The 16,440-nt window shown below is 41.7% G+C and overlaps 2 long non-coding RNA genes across 4 annotated transcripts; one reads left to right on the forward strand and one right to left on the reverse strand.

Moving 5' to 3' along the window:
• Window positions 1–1,078: 1,078 nt before the first annotated feature.
• LOC133709413 (uncharacterized) lies at window positions 1,079–2,755 on the forward strand. Of its 3 annotated transcripts, none has more exons than XR_009846281.1 (4): window positions 1,079–1,487; window positions 1,661–1,764; window positions 1,971–2,248; window positions 2,509–2,755. It is a non-coding gene; the product is annotated as an uncharacterized LOC133709413 (long non-coding RNA). The 3 variants fall into 3 exon arrangements; XR_009846282.1 differs by having other exon boundaries at window positions 1,080–1,487; window positions 1,971–2,075; XR_009846280.1 differs by having other exon boundaries at window positions 1,080–1,487; window positions 1,971–2,755.
• A 3,935-nt stretch (window positions 2,756–6,690) lies between these two features.
• Window positions 6,691–7,590, reverse strand: LOC133710408 (uncharacterized). The gene is made up of 2 exons (XR_009846630.1): window positions 7,452–7,590; window positions 6,691–7,355 (listed from the first exon to the last, which is right to left on the reverse strand). It is a non-coding gene; the product is annotated as an uncharacterized LOC133710408 (long non-coding RNA).
• Window positions 7,591–16,440: the final 8,850 nt, after the last annotated feature.

Consider the following 16,440-nt stretch of genomic DNA (forward strand, 5'->3'; position numbering starts at 1 on the left):
TAATTCCAAACCCAACATTTGAATATTTGATTAGGGAAACTTGACTCATTTGGAGCACTAGAAACTCCTTCACCTTCTCACAAAAAGAAAAGGTGCATGGAATGAGCAATTATATAGCTCTAATAATAGACTAAAAGCAAAAAAGAAGTGTGTGGGTGTGAATCTCACCATATATGTAAATTTTTTTTTTCCTTTTTTTTTAAAATGATCAAAGGATTTCACTCCTACCCCCATAGTGACTCGAACCTATGACTTCATACATAGGTAGTGGGTGCTCTAACCACTGAGCTAACACCACTTCGTCACTCCTAACCCCATATGTATATAAGTTCTCTTTTCTTTTAATTAAAGAGGGTCAAATGATTTCACTCCTACCCTCATGGTGGACTCGAACCCATGACCTCGATTTTGGGTAGTGGGTGCTCTAACCACTGAGCTCACCATATATGTATATAAGTTCAGACAAGAGAATTATTAGTCATGTAAAGATTTGTTCACAAAAGGTAATCTTAATTAGACATGTTCTTAGAACATCTTTAGCAGACTCTATTTTGGCTCCTTAGCTATTTTGGAGAGTATGTTTAGTTTTTTTTTATATATTTTAGCAACTGCACCAGACTCCTAAGTGACTCTCTATTATAACTTTTAGCTATCTCGCTCCTAAATATAGAGAGCGAGATGAAGCTCTCTATAATTTAAAACATTCCTTTTGGGTTATTTTATGTAATTTATAAATACATTTAAACTATTTAATCTCTATTTTAAAAATAATACAAACTAGGGCTGGGCATTTAAGCCCGAAAACCCGTAAACCCGACCCGGCCTGTCAAAACCCGACCCGTACTGGCCGGGCCCAAATATTTTTTTTGTCGAAACGGTTCGGGCCGGGCTTTGACTTTCAAACAAACGGTTCGGGCCGAGCCTTGTATTTGAAAATAGAAAAAGCCCGTCAGGCCCGTATCAGACATCAAAAGACATATGGCCATGTATTATTGGTCCTAATATAGAGAGTAAAATCCTTATCATAGGATTGAACACACAAGATTCTACTCTTCTCTCAAAAACCTAAACCTAATCTTCATCTTCCATTTCTAATTGTCTACCGGATCTGAATGCACAAGAAGCGCCTCCATCTCCAAAGTCGAAACTGAGCTCATTCTCCTCTGCCATAGCTGTGAGGCCGAGACACCAAACGGGCTCCGATCGAGACGCCGCCCAGGATCGAGACACCGATCCTTCTCTTTCTCTCTTTACTGCACCTGCACGACGCGGCCGACGCCTCCTTCTTTCTCCCTCATAGATCGACGCACCGAGTGAGAAGGCGCCCAGCTATGTTCCTCTCTCTCTCTCTTCACTTCACCTGCACGACGCCTCCTCTCTCCCTCACAGATCGAGATGCCGCCTAGGACTGCTCTGTCCTTCTCTCTTTCTCTCTTCACTTCATCTGCCAACTCGAAGCCAGAGGATAGGAGATCGTTGTTCTTCAGGTCTGCCACTCGTTTTAGCTTCATGGGTTCCTCGGCTTATTGATAAATTTGATCTCTTTTTGTGCTTATTTGGTTTGTCGCTAAACTGGGATTTGGTTTTTGTTGAGTTCATTGTTTTTTTTTTTTTTTTGTCTCTGGATTTTGATTTCTGATTGTTTTGATTGATTGTGTAGATTTTGAGTAAGATTGCTTGCAATCGGCTCCAGAAGGAGCTCGTGGAGTGGCAGGTCAATCCTCCGGCCGACTTTAAACACAAAGTCACTGACAATCTCCAAAGGTCTTTGATTTTCGCTTTTCTTCACTCTTTTATTATCAAATTGCCGAAATTGAATAGAACAATCCACACCTCTTTATGAATCTCCTTTTGTTTTTGCTAGGTTGAGATATTCGACTGTTCGAGTTTTATGTTTTTCTTGGTTGAGTTAGTTTGATTTTGTTCAATTCAATTACTGTTGTTGTTGTTGTGGAATTTGTGATCTGAAGGTGGGTGACTGAAGTGAATGGAGCACCTGGGACTCTCTATTCGAATGAGACCTGTCAGCTTCAGAGGTTGATTTCCCTGAGCATTACCCGATGGAAGCACCACAGGTCTCTGCAAATTCATCACTTATTGTCATGTCTTATGTCTATTGTATTTTTGTTTGTTTGTTCGGGTGATTATTATTTGCATAAAGTTGGTCATGGTAACTGATTAACAATCTGCAATCTTGTGGTGGGATGAACATGTTATCTTTGTGCCTCCCGCTCCAATGCTCAATCAGGTATGTGTATGTTTCTACCCCAATGTTGAAAATTTGAGTTTTGTGTGTGTATCTGTGGATTCTTGATGAGACTGATTGTTAGTCTTGGTTTTGAGAACAAGCATTGCATTTAGTACTGCCATACTCCTAGTTGAGTAAAGCTTTGGCTCTTGAATGGTTCTTTGTTATTGAAGTAGGTTCTCTGTGTAGTGCTATTAATGGTAAAGTTGCAGCTTGAATGGTTCTTTGTTATCTAAATCTATTTATGATGGCTATTGTAGGGAAAACTGTGGAAGCCAATTGATGGATGGCTGCATTGCTGCTGGATAGGAGACTGGAAAAATGGCTTGCTAAATTGCTGCATCTGAATTAGGACTTTAGGACTTTATATATCATTGGATATTTGTATTTGAATTTGGACACTTTGAATTTGAATTGTACCTTCAATTGTTCTTGATGAGTATTTGAATTTGTATTTGAATTTGGACACTTTGAATTCGAATTTGCAGCTTGAACTTTGTATCTTGATATTGTGTTTTGATTCAAATCTTCAACAACTTGAAATTTGCAGCTATATATGAATGAAATCTGGATATATATATATATATATATAGAGGCCCGATCAGGAGCGGACGTCCGCACTTTCGCTAAAGTGCGGATGTCGATGCAGCAGCGGCTTCCAGGCGGCAGCGGCGGCGCGGGGTTGGCCGGAGGGAGGCAAGAGGCGTGAGGCGTCCCAGACCTCTGCTGGGCGGCGTTCGAGGTCGAAGGAGGTCGGGCTTGCCGGTTTCTGGGCAGCCACCTCACCTGCAGTTGCAGGTTTTGTGCAGCACCGCATAACCATCGCCGGCGACTCTACCGGACCGCAGACCCCTCCGCACGACCCCCAGCGTCCCTCCGACAAGCCGCGCCGCGCCGTCGCCGCTCGATCGAGGCCGGAGGAGCGAGGTCCGCACTTTTTCTGGGTTGCGGACGTCCGCTCTCGAACGGCTTTCTATATATATATATTTAGGCATAAGCAAGTGGTCAAAATCAAATACATGTTTTTGGGCCCGCAAGCCCGGCCCGAAATGAAACGGGCCGGTCCCTGTTTTTGTTAAAACTGGCCGGGTTCGGGCTCAATGAAAAACGGGCCGGGTCCGGGCCCAGTGAAATTATAGTTAAGCCCGGCCAGTGCCCAACCCTAATACAAACTCAAAATTAGTTAAAATAGAGAGCACTGATACAAAAGTATTTTTAAAGTGGCTATTCAAAATGACTTTTTAGCTATTTTAGCTAAAATTTAATTAAAAAATGACTAGCATTGCTAAAGATGCTCTTAGGACTATTCTATAGGTTTAGTTTATTCTTCCTTTTCCTTTTAAAACTCACCATAAACATTGGCTGGGTTCTCAGCAAATAAAGGGTTGGTTGGATTGGGTCCCTTCTATACCCCAATTATAGATTGGGCATTCATTTTCCATTGTACAGTAAGTGGTCATTGGAGGCCCAATCTAGACTAATGAGATACATTCAAACCATATCAAATGGGGTTTATTGTGTTTTTGGTCTGATTTGTATTCATAACTTTCATTATTATTGCTTCAAGAGGGTTGGTATCGTCTCGTATCTTTTAGAGGTTATTTATGGGGTAAGGTCTTATGTCCTGCTCCTTCATGTGGTATATTCATCATTACAATAAATGGCAGATGAAGGACCTTTCAAAGAATGAAAGAATGGTGAACTCTTTAGGAAGAGGGTTTGTTTTCATTTTCCTTTTGTGAAGAAGGATGTTGAACTAGGTGGCAACGTGAAAAGATGATTTCACCTAAAGCTCTCTTTACCGAGAAGAAACTACTTCTTTTGTAGAGTCTCCTTTATGTACTCAACTGAGCTTCATTTCTCTTGAATTCAAATATAACGGTGAATAGATTGAAAACCACATCCTAAGCGTGAAGCGGGTAAAGCTTCATCGTGATAATCAATATCAAGGCTAATTCTTGACCATAGACTAAAGCAATAGAAGAAGAGGTTCTCACCACGTAGAGCTAATATTTAGAGCGCCATTCAAGCCTAAAACTGAAAACTTTTTCCTTTTAACCACACAAATTTTTGAATAAATTAAAAAGTTATGTGATATTAGCTTCTTTATAATACTTAGGTAGTTAACTTTGCTTTTTTTGAGATTAAAATATTTGGGCATTCTAAGTTTGAGAGGGTGAAATAATTTTATCATTTGGTCAAAGAAACAAGGACAAAGCAATATCAATAAAAAAATACTATAATTCTTTGAAGTCATGGCACTACTCGTCCACTCACTTTTTATGAAGTTGTAACTTGTAAGCAGATAGCTCAAATTTGCTTGAGGCTAGCCTCTTTCAAGGCATTATTGAGAGGTCATTCCCCTCTACTTTCCTTTAGTCTTCAAAGGAATGATTTGAGAAAAAGTGAAAAATACCTAAGGCGAGAGAGAGAGCCATGTTAGCATGTCACCCAAAGTTGGAAAAAAGCTTGAAGCAAATGGACCCAATGTTGGTCATACCAAACACAAAGAAAGCTCAAGTGGGATATGAGGGAAATCATGAGTTTTTGCCTCTATTCAAGTTCAACTTTTGTGTAGTCACATTCACATTCCTTCACTACTCTCTCTCTCTCTCTCTCTCTCTCTCTAAAAGGCCAGAGAGTGTTTTGGAGAAGGTTAAAAAGGATTTCAGCTTTTCAATGCCCACTTGTGGACACCATCATTTTGTGCTAGAAAGTCATCCCCAGCCTCTGACCTTCCTTTTAGTCCTCAAACAACCTGTTCACAAACTTATGGCAACAATTAGTACCAAATTTGCGTCGATCTTAGAATTACTTTCGACTGTTCAATTTGAAATGCATGACTGCATCGGCCAAATTGAATTTCTCACCCCTTTTTATGTATGTTTTCATGCTCGTATGATTCAACTACATTAGTTACCTTTTACATATTTTCATTCTCAGTTCATTCAAAATTGATTTTTAATAATCTTCAAATTTACATTAATTTTAGGTTCTTGCATTCTTATGAGGACTTAAACTACTTATCCCGCATAAGAGTGCAAAATGTCGGTGAGATAATGCTTTCCGACCTTACTAACAATTCTTATCCCCATAAATTCGAGTGTCTAGTACTCTGTTTTTGCTGTTGTTGGCAATGCAGTCTGGTACTCTAGGTAAGGCAACTTCAGCCTAATTGCTTGAGATAGAAATATAGCACACTGTGCTCAATAATGACATTAAAGAAACATCATTTTCTTGACAGATGCATAGGAATGAAATGTACACAAAGAGGGGCTAGTAGTGTATGCAGTTGCCAACTAATGATTTTATCAATAGGAATGATACCTAAGTTATTATAATGTGGTCTACAAGGCCTACAAAATTTTGCATATGATGCTAACATGTTCCCAATGTAGTATGGGAATCTAGATCAATAATATGCAAAGTTTAAGAAAAAAGAAATTAACACATGCAGTTAAAGAAATATTTTCTTAAATGATGATCATCATTTTGACCACAACATCAGTCGGGTAAAACCTTCAATTTGAACCATACATTGTTCTATCAGACCAAAAAAAAAAAAGAACCATACATTGTTCTATGTAATATTATTTATGAACTTTATATCTTATCAAATAGCCAGCAAACCCTAAATTTAAGTGAGTTCCACCAAGGTTTTCCATCAATTTTGACGAAATGGTGTTAGCTCAGTGGTTAGAGCACCCACAACATATATACGAAGTCATGGGTTCGAGTCACCATGGGAGTAGGAGTGAAATTCTTTGATCCTCTTTTAACAGGTAAAAAAAAAAAAAAAAGTGAGTTCCACCAAGGTTTTCCATCAATTTTGACCAAGACTTTTAAGATTTGTGAATAGCTGAATGCCTGAATTTATGTAAAGGAGTTTACAGAGCCCTTAAAGAACATGCGAAACTGCCAAATTACTGTGCTCCTCACCCATTTTTCATGTCTTGACGTCTTCTTGTATGATAGGAAGAAAACATGTCAACATAAATATCATAAAGGAAATTTAGAAATCATCTCTCTCTCTCTGGGCTTTCCTGACTCTCATATCAGACCTCAGAACATTCATGAGGTATATATGTATATATATCTCTCTCTGAGAATAAACCCTAAAGGGTGATCAGCTTTTGTAAGATCACAAACTTTGTTGAGGTTGAGATTGAGCTAGGTCTTCCTCCAATTATAAGTCTTCCCAATAACAACAATAATACAGTGGATATTTTCTTTTTTCTTCGTACAATATTGGAGCAGTCACGAGTGGGAAGGTCTCACACACACAGATCTGAGAGAATATTTATTCTCTCTTACTTTCTCACCCCAACAACATATAAAACAACCAGCCCTGTGATATTTTTCTGCAGCAGCATATTTCTACACTGCACACAGTAATAATAACAACAATACAATTCGAAATTCATGATGGCCTTTACAGAATATATAGCAAGAAAGAAACGAAGACACATCTTTTTTATTCTGATTTCAATTTCTTCTCATAATAACAACAAGATAGAATGATATATATGTCATTAATATTCTGCTAGTACTACACCTTTTTCACTGCTCTCTAGCTACTATGGGAGGACCACATTACAATTAGCATTTTCATCACCTCAGTCCTTCCCAGATTTACAGGCGAGCATTGATACCTAGCTATATCACACCTTTGATTCATACTTATGTCGGTTTCGGGGTGTGTGACAGAATTGTATATATAGATATATAGTTTCCGAACAGCTCAGGAGGGATAGACAAGGAAGGAGAAGAAGGGTATGGAGGGAACGGGAAGAAGCGGAGGCCAAACTCTACATCGGAGAATTCCGGTGCAGAGTTTGTTAGAATACGGATGAGAAAGACAACAGACCCGGCGTGAGATCTTACAAGGTCAAGAAAAGGTCTTACAAGGTCAAGAAGAAGAAAATGGTTGGATGAAGGAATAAGGATGAAAGAAAAAGGAAGAATCAAAGCTCAGGTAGGATAGCACCCAATTCACATCAAGTCGAACCCATCTCACACAACAAACTCTCAGCACCCCCAAATTCAAAGCCTTCATGCTTCAAGCTTTCACTTTGGCCATGGTATGATGAGACAGATGAGTAGCCACCTGCATACATGTACGAATGCGACAATTAGGTTTTAGCACAAAATTGGATACATATAAAAGCGAAACGAGTACACTTTGGGATATAGGGTTATATACCTGGTAGAAATCGTTGTCTGGCTTTTATAGCCTTCATGTTAGGTGAAAGCTCCTGACCTTCCCGCATATATATAAAACGAGAGAGAGAGAGAGAGAGAGAGATGAAGAAGGGAAAAGTATATGGCATTGAAAAAGTGAGGGGGGGGGGTGCGGCGAGGTTTTATATGAGGAGGAGGGAGGAATCGGTTTGGGACTGGCAGTGGGCTGACAGTGACAGGTCCGAAGGCCCAGAAAGAATGTTAAAAAAAGGGACTCTGGGGGTGACGTCAGCCAGAGAGCGGCTTCTGCCCGGGCTGCCCGGCCGACTGACCTCTATGGGTGGTAAAAAACTGTGAAATGGTACAGAAGGGGGAGTAAATAACGGTCGGTGAATATTTACCTCATTGGGAAAGTGCATGGAGTCGTGTCCGTACAAACATCAAGAGGACCCATTTTGATTTTGAGCTCTGCGTTCCACACGTGGCGTTTTCAGGACCGTCTAGTGAAACCGCAGGTCGGATTCGCTCGTGTGGTTCCTAAATTTTCACAGCCGTATTCACAATTTACCCCCGGCCCCAGGTAGGGTAGAGTGTACTCAACTTTGACTATTAGCCAGGCCATCTCTCTCTCTCTCTCTCTCTCTCGTTTTACCCAAAGTTTCAAATTTCTCCGGTAGAAATTTCCATCGAAATTTCCTTAATTTTGAAGTATTGAGACAAAATTCATATACTATATCATTTCTGTTAGGAGTTTCTCGAAATTTTCTGTAGATTTTCGCGAAATTCTTAATTTCTAAAATATCTACACACAAAATATATTTAAAAATTCACACTGAAATTTTGTCCGAAATTTCTCTGAAATTTGTATGTCACCGACAATGAATTTTTGATTTCATACTTTCATAGAGAAAATATGAAATTTTGATTTTTTTTTTTTCACAATGAAGTTGAATACAACAAAAACCTTTTTGATTTTATCTGCTACAAAGTTGAATGCTCCAACCACAACATGATTCCCTTTTTGCTTAGTCTCAAATGTTGTATACTTCATACAATGAAACACCATATTGGGTAATTCCACAATATCCGATATATGAATTGCATGTGGGAAGGGATCAGCAGACGCACAATACTCATGTGATGAAGTACCAAAATCATTTCCAAAATTCATGTACTTGAGAGAAATATTGTATGATACTAAATGGAAGCAGTTCAACCAGCTGGATCGAACCACATCATAGTACCCTTTATATTCCTTTTGTTGTACTTGTTCATTTTTATTCACGGGGTTTTGGTATTATGTCCCCCCTTCCCAGTTGTAATTTTCTAATTATTGGTGAAAAATGGGTGATGGTCAAGCCTCCCACTGGGTTCCAGCCATAAATTTTTTTTTTTTTTAAAGTAAACCTATTCACATTATCAATATACAACACATTTATAATTACAGTACTAGTTAATTATTCGTTCATATTAAATATCACAATTCTATTATAAATGTATAATTTTAAAAATGCTACATTGTAAATAGGTTTATTATAGGTTAGTTTAGTCTATGTAAAAGTTTTATTCAAAAATATTATTTTATAAATGCAATTAATGTGATTTCTTTATTTTTAACCAAAATTTCCACCGAAATTTCCTTAAATAACCGAAACTAAAATTTGAATTCTGTTGTAGAGAAACTGAATTTGAGAGGAATTTGCTGTGTATTCTCATTGATAATAGGGGCCTCTTTATATAGAGGATTACAATGTATAGAATCTCAATCGTACAAGGAAAATAATAGTACATTGAATAGGAATCTAGATCCTTCTAATTTAACCCTATTACCACTAGGTCAAGTAACCTAGAGTTTGGGCCAAACACAAATAGAGATATCCTTAAACACTCCCCCTTGTGTTGTCCAAACGCGGTGCTTCTCTCGTTGCCTCGTTAAAAACCTTGCCGAGTAACAAAAACCCAGTGAGACAAAAATAACCTCGGTCGAAGGGGAAAAAGAGCACAACACACCCTTCACGTTTCGAGGTGAACATGTAGACATCTCCCCCTGATGTCTGCGCCTCCCCCTGATGACTACGATCATGGGAGTTCAGATAATTTCCGCAAGCCAATTCTTGCCACATGTTTCTCGAACGTGGATTTCGGCAATGACTTAGTAAACAAGTCTGCCTCATTGTCCTTAGATCGAACCTGGTTCACTTTGATCTTGAGGAGCTTCTGTTGTTGCTGATTGTAGAAGAATTTGGGCGATATATGCTTGGTGTTGTCGCCTTTGATGTAGCCTTGCTTCATTTGTTCAATGCAAGCAGCATTATCCTCATAAATGCTCGTTGGCTCATCTGTGGTAGACTTCAAACCACAATTGCTTCGAATATGCGTAACTATGGATCGAAGCCATATACATTCACGAACTGCTTCGTGAAGAGCAATAATCTCTGCATGATTCGAAGAAGTAGCGACTAAGGTCTGCTTTGTAGACCTCCAAGATATCGCGGTCTTTCCCATGGTGAAAACATAACCAGTTTGGGAGCGACCTTTGTGTGGGTCAGAGAGGTACCCAGCATCAGCAAAACCTTCCAAAACACTTATATCGTTTTGGGATGGGGATAGGGGACGCAGTCCACCATGTGTGGCGTCCCTGGCACTTGATGGGTCCGAATCCATCTTCTCTCTGTAGGGATAGAACAAGCCCATATCGATCGTACCACTTAGGTATCGAAAGATATCTTTAACACCAGTCCAATGGCGTCGTGTAGGCGCAGAGCTATATCTAGCTAGCAAGTTCACAGCGAATGAGATATCCGGTCTTGTGCATTGTGCTAAGTACAATAATGTGCCTATTGCACTTAGGTAGGGCACTTCTGCCTCTAGCACTTCTTCATCGTCATCTTTTGGACGAAATTGATCCTTCCTTGGATCAAGACTACGGACGACCATTGGGGTGCTTGAAGGCTTAATCTTGTCAGTGTTGAAATGCCTAAGCATCTTTTGGGTATAAGCTGATTGATGAATCAGGATACCATCTCTACGGTGCTCAAGTTCTAAACCGAGGCAAAACCGTGTTTTCCCAAGATCTTTCATCTCAAACTCGGATTTCAAGTGTTCAGCGGTTTCCCTTAACTCTTTAAGGGTGCCAATTATGTTCATGTCATCGACATAAACCGCTACTATTGTAAATCCGGAACTTGTCCTTTTTATGAACACACATGGGCATAGTTCATTGTTGACATATCCCTTTCCAATCAAGTAGTCACTTAGACGGTTATACCACATCCGTCCGGATTGTTTCAATCCATATAGTGAGCGTTTCAATCTAATCGCAAACGCGCTCCGTGGTTTAGAGCCACTTGATTTGGGTTTTCGAATTCCAACTGGAATCTTCATGTATATCTCCGTATCTAGATCCCCATATAGATACGCAGTAACCACATCCATAAGCTGCATGTTCAGTTTTTCAGAAACTACCAAACTGACAAGGTAGCGGAACGTTATGACGTCCATTACGGGAGAATAGGTTTCCTCGTAGTCGATTCCAGGGCGTTATGAGAAACCTTGCGCCACAAGGCGAGCTTTGTACCTGACAATCTCGTTTTTCTCATTACGCTTTCTAACGAATACCCATTTGTGACCAACTGGTTTGGTGTTGGGCGGTATTGGCACAACCGGTCCGAATACCTTTCTTTTCGCTAGAGAATCAAGTTATGCCTGGATCGCATCTTTCCACTTTGGCCAATCAGCTCTACGTTGGCATTCATCAACAGAGCGTGGTTCGATGTCATCGGTCTCAATAATCTCACGCGCCACTGAATACGCGAATACATCATCAATGATGATAGAGTTTCTTTCCCATGTCCCATGTACACTAGTGTAATTAACAGAGATCTCTACGTTCTCAGGGATAGGTTCTGACATTGACGCGTCCCCCAATGATTTCTCTTGGACATAATCATAATCCGGAACATTCTCATGGGACGGATTTTGAGTATCGATGATCAAAGGATTTGTTTGTGCCTCATTCGCTCTCTTTCTAGGGCGAGTATCCTTCGAACCAATCGGTCTACCGCGCTTTCTTGCGGGACCTGCGGCCATAGATGCCACATCATTGCCATGTTGGGCAATGACGCCATCTCCTGGTGTCACAGGAGAGGCGTGATGTCCAGTATTTGGGACATCGATCCTTGTAGGCACGTTTGCAGCAGGTATGTGTGATCTCGTCACTTTGGCAACATCAGAAAACGCATCAGGCAGAGTGTCTGCTACGTTCTGGAGCTCGATTATTCTTCGCACTTCAAGTTCGGACTGTGCGGTACGGGGATCGAGATGAGACATAGTGGGGACAGACCACGACAATTCCTGTCGTTCCTGTTGAACAGATGTGTTCTTATCTCCCCCTAACGATGGGAAGACTATCTCATCAAAGTGACAATCCGCAAATCTAGCGGTAAAGAGATCGCTTGTCAAGGGTTCAAGGTAGCGGACGATCGTTGGAGATTCATATCCAACATAAATGCCCATTCGTCGTTGTGGACCCATCTTAGTACGCTGTGGCGGCGTAATAGGCACATAAATGGCACACCCAAAAATGCGTAAGTGCGAGATATCAGGCTCATACCCAGTCACTAGCTGTAACGCAGAGTAAGATTGGGTGGCAGTGGGTCGTAGACGAATTAGCGTCGCTGCATGCAATATTGCATATCCCCAAGCAGAAACAGGGAGATTGGTGCACATAACCAATGTCCGTGCTATCATCTGTAGTCGTTTGATAGCGGCTTCTGCGAGACCATTTTGGGTATGAACATGGGGAACTGGATGCTCTACATCAATCCCCAGTGACATGCAATAGTCATCGAATGTTTTCGATGTAAACTCCCCAGCATTATCAAGTCGAATTGACTTAATAGGATGGTTAGGGTAGTGAGCCCGTAGACGGATAATCTGGGCGAGGAGTTTAGCATAAGCAGCATTTCGAGTGGACAGTAGCGCGACATGTGACCAGCGTGTCGACGCATCAACCAAAACTATAAAGTATTTAAAAGGTCCGCATGGTGGTTGAATGGGTCCACAGATATCCCCTTAGATTCTCTGTAAGAACGGAATGAGTATTTTGGGATCCTTTGCGTAGGACGGTCGCGGTCCTAATTTCCCGAAGGAACAGGCTTTGCAGAAAGAGCGAGGGGCCTTAGAAGCAACCAATGAGGATTTTGGTTGGGCCTGAGCGTCTGTAGCGCTATTAGAAGCAAAGTGTGTGACTACATCTCCCATTATGGCGTTAGAGCCATGGAAATTGGTGTGTGTAGCGTCATGGCCACTAGGAGGAACAACCATGGCGTCATGCTCATGGTTGGCGCCATTAATGGCGTCATCACATGGGACTTGGGCGGCCCTATGGCGCCCCAAGATGGCTGCAGCTCCAGATGCTGCAATTGTTGCGGTCTTGCTAAGTCCTGGAATCAATTTTCGATTCTTGCTTCTTCTCACTCTGAAGAATGGATGTCCGTGTGAAGTCTTTAGTATACGGAGCATCATATCACGACCAGGATGTCCTAGTCGGTCATGCCAAAGCCAATATGTGTCTGAATCCAAGAGATCTTCTCTTATGACATTGTTGGATTCAATTGGTCGAATTGTAGTGACATAAAGTCCACTAGATTGACACATAAGCTTCTCTAAGATGCGCTTTCTTCCGCAATCATTAGAGGTAATGCAAAGGAATTCTATCCCGTTCTCACTATGCGTTTCCGCATGGAATCCGTTGGCTCTAATATCTTTAAAGCTCAATAAGGTTCGATTTGCCTTAGGAGCGTAGAGAGCTTCAGTGACTTTAATCAAGGTGCCATTAGGCAAAAGGAATTGGGTCATTCCATGTCCTTGAACTAAACCTGATGGCCCAGCCATCGTAGTCACAGATGAATATGTAGGCAACATCTCCAAGAATAATTGCCTATGTCGTAGAATGGTGTGCGTAGTCGCACTATCCGCAAGACATTGAAGTTCATCCATTCCTAAAAGAAAAGCTCGTAATTAAAAAGGAGTCATAAAGAAAAGAACTCAACTTTTATTAATAAGCCAAAGGGAATTACATCATCGTTTCTTTAACCAAAGAAAGTCTAATCCAATAAACTAGTTAATGCAAAACAATGGTAGTCGTCTAACTCCTTTCGGTAATTCCAATGTAAATGTGACCAGGTGAGTAGAGAGATGTCGGTGGAGCGAGGCTCACTTAAGTACCACTTATCTCAAAACCTTCCTAGACATCACACTCACATTGAGTACGCCTACTTTGAAGAAAGACTAATAGCATTGGCATCTACTATAAAAATAATATGGCAATTGCCTACATCTCTTGGAAATAAAAAGACTTAATCAAAATCGCCAGTTTCTGGGTCTTGATCCTTGTAGTCTTCCACCCTTAGATCGAGATCTCCATCTTGATCTTCTTGTTCCATGTAATTTGCCTCCCTTGCTTCACGATACACCTTGTATGCGTTTGCAACGTTCTGGGATGCAGTACACTTCTTTGCCCAATGTCCACTTGATCCACATCTGAGACAAGCATCATTATGGTCAGGTTTCCTTGATCGAGGCGCTCTGGGAGCGTTTTGTTGACGGTTATTGCCTTTGGTGGCGTTACCACCATAACCGGAGGCTTGGCCTCTCTCTCTCTTCACACGTTTACCTCCACGGTTCTGTGCACGCCTATCTTGGCGATTTCCTTCCTCTTTAGGGCGAGAATATGGACCAGAACGTCCAGAATTATCCCTACTCTTAGGGTTTCGCTCCTTGCGTCCTCTCTTGGAGGCGTGACTATAATTAGACTCCGGAATTGACTTGGTTCCCACGGGTCTGGAGTTATAGTTCTTCACAAGTATGTTGTCGTGCTTTTCAGCTACGTTCAAGGCACCAATTAGCTCATGAAATCTTGTGATGCGTCTGGCATTGACATCAATCCGATAGTTTTTGGCTATCATCAATGCAGAGACGGGGAAGGTGGAGAGAGTTTTCTCGATCAACATCGTATCAGTGATGTTCTGTCCACAGAATTCCATCATAGACTTGATACGAAGTGCTTCTGAATTGTAGTCAAGTACAGACTTGAAATCACAGAAGCGGAGGCTAGACCATCTCACTTCTAAGTCTGGAAGCAGGGAATCACGGATGTTGCCAAAACGGTGCTCGAGTTCTACCCATAGTCTTCTTGGGTCTTCCTTATTGAGGTACTCATTTTGGAGCGCGTCATTCATGTGCCTTGTCATGAGAATGATGGCTTTGGCTTCATTCGCCTCTCTCGTAGCTCTATTTGCTTCAAAAGCAGCAGCTTGTTGAGGAGTACGCACGTCCTGACTTGGCTCTTGGATCGTACTCAGGATCCCATCAGCCTTAAGATGCTGGCGCACATCACGGACCCACTTGTGGTATCCTGCGCCTGTTGTCTCTAGTGGAGCGAAGCTCAACTTGTTCAGGTTACTCATCCTGAAAAACAACAAGAAAATAGGGTTAGTTTCGGAGCGAAAAAGGTTACCACGAAAAACTATAAAATTTCTGAGCGTAGTCGCTTCCAAGAAATTAGGGATTTTCTGAGCGTAGTCGCTTCCAAGAAAATCCGATTCTAAGAGGGGTTTTTGGATTAGATCGAAACGACGATGTAAGTGGTCGATCGTTTTTCTTCTCAACAAACTCTAAGTTTGGAGGACTCTACAAGCTCTAAGCTCGGAGTGAGCACGAACCCCCACAGTTCGGCTTTTGGTCTCCCCTATGAAGAAGAAAGGGGGGTAGAAGAAGGGATGTTGGAAGTCCCCGAGAAAAGAAGAAGAAATTGAAAAACTTCAAAAACGGGAACTTTTAGAAAAGTTTACCTTGAAAAATAGCCGGAAATCTTGACCGGAAAAGTCGTTGAAGATGGCCGGAAAAAGGTCGCCGGGGGTCGCCGGAAAAGTGGCCGGAAACTGGTGGCCGGAGCTAGGCAGGTTGGTGCAGGGCTGCTGCAGGGCTTGTGCGGGGGTGCTGTAGGTGACTTACAGGGGCTGTGCAGAAGCTATGCGGAGGCTATACAGGGCTCGTGCAGGGGCTGTCGGCAGGTCTCGGCAGGTGGCTTGCAGGGGCTGTTGGCAGGTCTCGGCAGGGCTCGGCAGGGGCCTGTGCGGGGCTGTCGGCAGCAGTCGGCAGAAGCAGGCACACAGGTGCGCAGTACTCGGCAGATGCGCACGGGGCTTCTCGGCAGATGTCGACAGCACTCGGCAGATCTCGGCAGGGCTGTCAGCAGGTGCAGGCACAGGGGTGCGCAGGGCTCGGCAGCGACTCGGCAGATGCGCATAGGGCAGGCTCAGGGCAGGCACAGGGCAGGCACAAGGCAGGGGCCGGTCTGAATTTTCCGATGGCCGGTCCAGGCGTTTTCCGGCCGGTTCCGGTGGTTCCGCCGCCGGTTCTGGGCTCCTTGGGAATAGGGCTTCGATATGTGGGGCGGTGGTTGCAGGATTTTGAAGGTTACGAAATTAGGGTTTTCAGGGTTAGGGCTTCGTGCTGATAACGTGTTGTAGAGAAACTGAATTTGAGAGGAATTTGCTGTGTATTCTCATTGATAATAGGGGCCTCTTTATATAGAGGATTACAATGTATAGAATCTCAATCGTACAAGGAAAGTAATCGTACATTGAATAGGAATCTAGATCCTTCTAATTTAACCCTATTACCACTAGGTCAAGTAACCTAGAGTTTGGGCCAAACACAAATAGAGATATCCTTAAACAAATTCTTGGTTTTACCAAAAGGAGCTCAATGGTTTAATATATATCTTTGGCTAATGTTTTGGTTTATTTCGTTGATTATAAATTTACTGGTCAAGATGAAGAAAACGCGTACTATTCTGAAATTATAATTGAGAGATCATTATCACAATTATATAAAATATTAAGAGATTTGATGGAAATTATATAAATAAATTTTTTATTACTTTATATATAAAAGACATTAATCTCATATTTCTATGGTGATAACCATATAATCTAAGGTTGAGT

This window comes from Rosa rugosa, chromosome 5 (genome assembly GCF_958449725.1).
Source record: "Rosa rugosa chromosome 5, drRosRugo1.1, whole genome shotgun sequence".
In the NCBI taxonomy this organism is placed as follows: domain Eukaryota; kingdom Viridiplantae; phylum Streptophyta; class Magnoliopsida; order Rosales; family Rosaceae; genus Rosa; species Rosa rugosa.